We start from the raw sequence: 5,570 nt of genomic DNA on the forward strand, positions 1-5,570 counted from the left end.
CGTCAGGATGCTGGGTAGGGGGAAGGCAGAGGGGGGCAGATGGGAGGGATTATGATGATAACTTCTACTCCAGACTTAAAGAGACATGCCTTTTGAGGGGAGAACTGGGCCGCAGCTCTCAACAAATCCACAATTGGGGGGGAGGGGGGTGCGTGTGTGTGTGCATGTGTGCGTGTGCACACATAAGCCGAGGGAGGGGGAGTGAGGGAGGTGATGTTACATGACATGGCAGTGGATGCTTTGCAGGCTGCAGGGAAAAGAGACTGATAACCAGGAACAGGCTGACCCAGGCATTGAGAAGGAGGGGAACTGGGATTCATGAAATGAAAATAATTTCTCTAATTGAACTGGTAAGTGGAGATAGGCTGGCTTTCCCCTGCTTCTGGTCATTCCTTTCCCTTTGGTCCCCCACAGTGGAGATAAGTAACCTCTCCCCACCCAGGGTCCTTTGACCACCAGCCCCTAACACATCCCCTCTCCAACACTTGTGGGAGGCTGCAAAAGGGTCTCCCTGCTGGATGCAGTCTTTTTAACAAATATGGGAGCAGGGATTCCTTCCTGACCCAGCAGGCCAGTGAATTGAGGAGCTGGGGGAAGAGCATCTGGTTGTGCTGGCACCTGGCAAGCACAGAGCCTGCTACTCAGAAGAGCAAAGCTGGTTTGGGGACTAACTGAGAGGGAGTCCCCAGCCCTCAGAAGGGGGATGCTGACTCTCGTGAGGCTGCAAACATGTGCTGTGCAGTTTGGGGGCCTGCTTGACCCCTCAGCCTCAGGATGGCCTCATGAACAGAGCTTGCCCTTTCATTCTCAGTGGGCAAATAACTGTACCCATCACTCTCTGACATGGACTGAGCACCAGAGACACAAATAGCTGGTTCTTCCAAGCTGGATTACTGCAAGCATGGCTACCTGGGGCTGGCCACACAAGGGACACCCAGCATTGCATGGTTCAGCAGATCTTCTAGGCAGAACTATGCACCTTGCTGCTTGCCAGGGCCAGCCTTATGGGTGGTTGACGTGAGCAACCACTCAGGGCTCTGTAATCAAGGTGGTGCCACACACGCACACACACATGAGCAGCCTGCATTCACAGGAGCACTCTCCCCCTGCCCCACCCCAGCTGATCCTCACCCCAGGCAGGAGGAGCAGTGCCATGCCCAACCCAGCCCAGCCCTCTCCCTCCAGTTACTGTGCAGGAGGAGCTGGGTAGGGCATGTGCTGCTGGAGCGGTGCCCACTCCAGTCCACCTGACTTGCTCCTGCATAGCAGCAGCAGTGCCTGAAACTGTCGCTAATTCTACTACATACTGAAACTCAAAGAAAAGGAAAATGCAAGTTCACTGAGGGTGCCATTTTCCATAAGGCTGGCCCTGCTGCTTGCCATTTGAATTCCAGGTGCTTTTAAAGCTCACTGTTCCACCTAGCTCAGGGACCCTCTCTTTCTGCCCTTTGTCAATCTTGCTGTACTCAAAACAGCCAGCCCAGCCAAGTCGCAGCTCCTCAGAGCTTGGTTTGAGGCAGTCCCAGTGAAGGGCCTACAATGATGAAAATACTCCTGTAGGAAATCACACCAAGCCCATGTGGGGTACCATCTTTGTTATGTAGGGCTCGTACGTAAGTCACGTGCTCTGGCATTATCATGGGTTCTTTTAAAAATATCCATGACTTCGGGCCCTTTTTCTTCTAGGCAGGTGGGTGTGATAGTAACAATTGAGCCAAGTTCACTAAGAACTGCCAACTTAAAATGTGGGTTGGATGGAAGGCCAAGAGGTAGCAGAACTATAATGGTCATTAGGGTTAGTGGTTTGTCTGAATCATAATCTCCATGATTCCTCTAGGGGTTTTGAGGGGAAAGGCCCAGAGTTCCTGGAGCTGGGTAGGAAGCATCTGCTGCTACAGGGCTGTCCCAGCAGAAACTGAGTCACAAGCCTGAAATGCTCTGCAGCTCTTACTGAAATACCATCTCAATGGCTTAAAAAATATTCACTGCAAAAATCAGACTACAGTATTCTGATGCTAGAGAGACAGCTACCAGCTTCAGACATTTCTGAACTATACATATGTGATGCTTACCTTTTTTCCAAGATTGTAGTTCTTAATTTAATTTACAATGATAAATAACATGCCCTATTCATCCTCTCTCAGCATACGTAAGGCACGCCTGCCTGACTGTATCTGAGTCAGTGCTGAGCCTGATACAAGGACTAGCAAGATAGACAGGGCACCTGTACAAAGGGTATTCTCTGGGTCATGATGCCTTCTCAGTCTGCGTGTCTGTGAGATAGCTGTAGTGTCCCTAGTGTGCCACTCTAGTAACTGGAAACAGATAGAGCATAACACTACCTCAGTCAAACCAACTCCCATCCTAACACATTTCCTGCACAGGATCCAAGAAAGAGACCAGAGTGTGCCATCTCTAGCAACTCTCCTTACCTGATGAGGTTTCCCTAGGGCAGGGGTGGGCAATGATTTGAGCTGGAGGGCCACTTAGGGAGTTTTGGTGAGCTATTGTGGGCTGGGTCAGCACCCTCCTCCCCACACCTGCTGGGCTGGGGCAGAACCACCCCCATCTCTCCCTTTACAGCTCACCAAAACTCTCTAAGTGTTCTTCCAGCCTGCGATCCTGGTCCATGGCAGGTCCCTTGGCCCTGCCCAGCCCAGGTGTGAGAGGCAGCCCATGGCACATGAAACTGGTCCTGTCACCTAAGTGTGAAGCAGGGCAAGGGTAGCCAGACTCTGCTTCCTGGCAGCCCCGGTGGCAGCAACTCTTTCCAGCTGCTACCGGTAGTGTCTCAACCACCGCTGTAACTGGTTCTGCTGCCCAAGCACCCCAGCTCATCTGCCCTGCACCCACCACCAGTGTGCCAGACATAGTGGGTTGGTGGGGGCTCCATGGAGATTGGCCCAGGACCCCTGTGGGCAGGGCCTGCTCAGCCAAGTGGATGGGATGGGACCGAGATCACAGGGTGGTGACAGCATGGGGTCAGGGCCTGAGGCAGAGGTGCAATCCACTCCCAGCACAGCCCCACACTGTCATGGTCCCACCATCCAGGCCCCGATGCTGCTTCCCGCACATGGCACCATCCCATCCTCCCAGCTGAGCATGCCCTGCCCGCGGGGGTCCTGGGACAGTCTCCATGGAGACCCTGCCTGCCTGGTCTATCTGGCACCCTTGGTGGTGGCTGCAGGGCAAATGGGCCGGGGTGCCTGGGCAGTGGGTCCAGGTCTGATAAAATCAGAGACACTAGTGTTAGCGGCAAGAAGGAGCTGTGCTCAGTGCTCCTGGGAAGCAGTCTGGCTGCCACACTGCCCCAGCCCCTCTGCTCCCCCAGGGGCAGCAGGACCTGCTGCATGTGCCGTTTCCCAGGCTGCTTCCTGTGCCTGGGCCAGGCAGGACTGAGGGACCCACCATGGACTGGATAAAATCCCTTGGTGGGCCAGATCTGCCCCATGGGCTGTGCTCTGCTCACCTATGCCCTAAGGGCAGAGCCAGATGGTTTAATGTCCCTTTGACTCTGTCCACTATTGCCAGCCTTGGCCATTTTCAAGGGACTTAAGCTACACTGTAGATGTATGACCAAAGCAGAAGACTCCAAGTCCTGTTTCTGAGCAACAGCAAAATTACTTTTGTAGCTGTTACAACTAGCCTGGTCAGTAGAGCAATGCAAGCAATTAACATGTCCAGTGACACCAGGAGCGAGATCAAATTAAACAGAGCAAAAGGCCTTATTATGAGAAAATTTAAAAGAAATAATCCAAACATAGCTTAAGTTTAAGAATGGTAGTGATTGATGTAACCAAATGTATTAGATGTAGCTTTGCTATAATAGATAAGCTTCTGTTAGGTTTCTCAGACAAACTTTAAAAACAAAAGAAGCCTTGTCTGTGAAGATCATAAACCGAAGTAAAAAAAATGCAGAACAGTGGCAAGCAACATTTCAAGATGGTGAAGGAAGGAGATAAGACATCCTTCCTACCAAAAATTGTAATTTTCACAGGGACATAAATCCCAGCTAACTAGCATCTTCCAAGACCAAAAAAACCCTGGTTCTTCTTGGTTCCCAAAGTCCCACTAGAACAATTAATTTAAATAAACCAATCAGAGAGTGCTTGTTAAGTAATCCATGCTTAAATATGAGGAATGGCCTGAAGGTAAAATAGAAGAACCCAGCCAATCCAAGAAGGCGTGCATGTCATTCTTCTCCTTCCTGAATTTATCCATGTGGGATAGATAAGAATCTATACTGGGCTGTCATGGGTAGCCAGGTAAATACTAGGATAAGTGTTTATTCTTGTGCTTCAAGTTGGACCAATAAAAGTTTAAGTTATAGACTTGCCTCTTTCCCCATTTTTCAGTAGTGGACCTACAAAATACCTGCAATCCAAGTACTAAACAGAAAGTATAAGAAGCTTGCAGAACAGGAAAGAATTCAGTCCACAGGTTTTAAACTAGTGGTTTTCCAGTCAATCTTGATGTTGAACACCAGTCTCTAGAAAAACATGAATGTGCTATTTTTGTAACAAGTTATCATAGGCTTAAGTCTGAGTCACAAAAAGCAGTGGGGAGAGGAAGGACCTAGCCACTTTGTGGGTTAACTATGTTTCTGGGGCTTCAGCAGGGTAGACTAGGATCACACTTAGGCACCTAGGCCGCTTGTACATGTGACAGAGTTTAGCTCTCCCTAAACTGAAATGGTGGGTTTTTGTGTTGATTAAAAACCCACCATTTCAATTTAGGGCTTCTGTCACTGTGACAGAACAGTGACAGTCCGCCATCAGCTCACTTCCCCCACCCAACCGCTGGCCATGGGCAGGCTCCAGCAGAAAAAAAAAAAGCAGTGAGAGGCCCAATCCGTTTCCCCGCCCCCACCGAGCTCCCCTGCCTGGGGGGCGAGCTTCCAGCAGGCCCTGAGCTGCAGGGAGAGGCAGTCCTTCCCTCCATGGTGGCGGTGCACCCCAGGCGGCACCCACCTGCTAGCACCCTGCCCAGGTGGTTCAGGGGAGCCACTTTTTTTTTCTTGGCAGAACCTGCCCCCACAAGCTACCACTGGGTTGCACAGCCCATGAGCTGCGGGGGGGAGAGGCGATCCTTCCCTCCATGATGGCAGTGCCCCCCGAGGCTTCCCGGGTAGAGGTGCTAGTGGGCAGGTGCTGTCCCAGCTCGCAGGCAGCACCTGGCCCAATCCAATGGTGCACAGGGCACAGGAAGCTCAGGCTTGGTGGGCTTCCAGAGCCCCATACATTGTCCCTGCCCCGTTCCCACTGCCTGGGACCGGCCAGGAACAGGCTAGTTTGCCCCTGGGGCAGTGTGGGAAGGCAGCAGGAGGGCAGCTGGGTGTGATGGCGACTGGAGAAGGTGACAGGGACAGTACACAGGGCACTGAAAGACTGCCAAGCCCAAGCTTCCCTGAACATGCCTGGGCTTCCAGCTCCCTGTGCACTGTCCCTACCACCTTCTCCAGATGTATCACTGCAATTTGTTAGGTAACAAACTAAAATACATTGGATGTGTTTTACTTTACTATGTAACAAAGTAATTTAAAGTGAAATACACAGCGGCACATGTACATT

Source organism: Crocodylus siamensis, chromosome 4 (assembly GCF_052110815.1).
Source record: "Crocodylus siamensis isolate JL-2025a chromosome 4, ASM5211081v1, whole genome shotgun sequence".
Lineage (NCBI taxonomy): Eukaryota > Metazoa > Chordata > Crocodylia > Crocodylidae > Crocodylus > Crocodylus siamensis.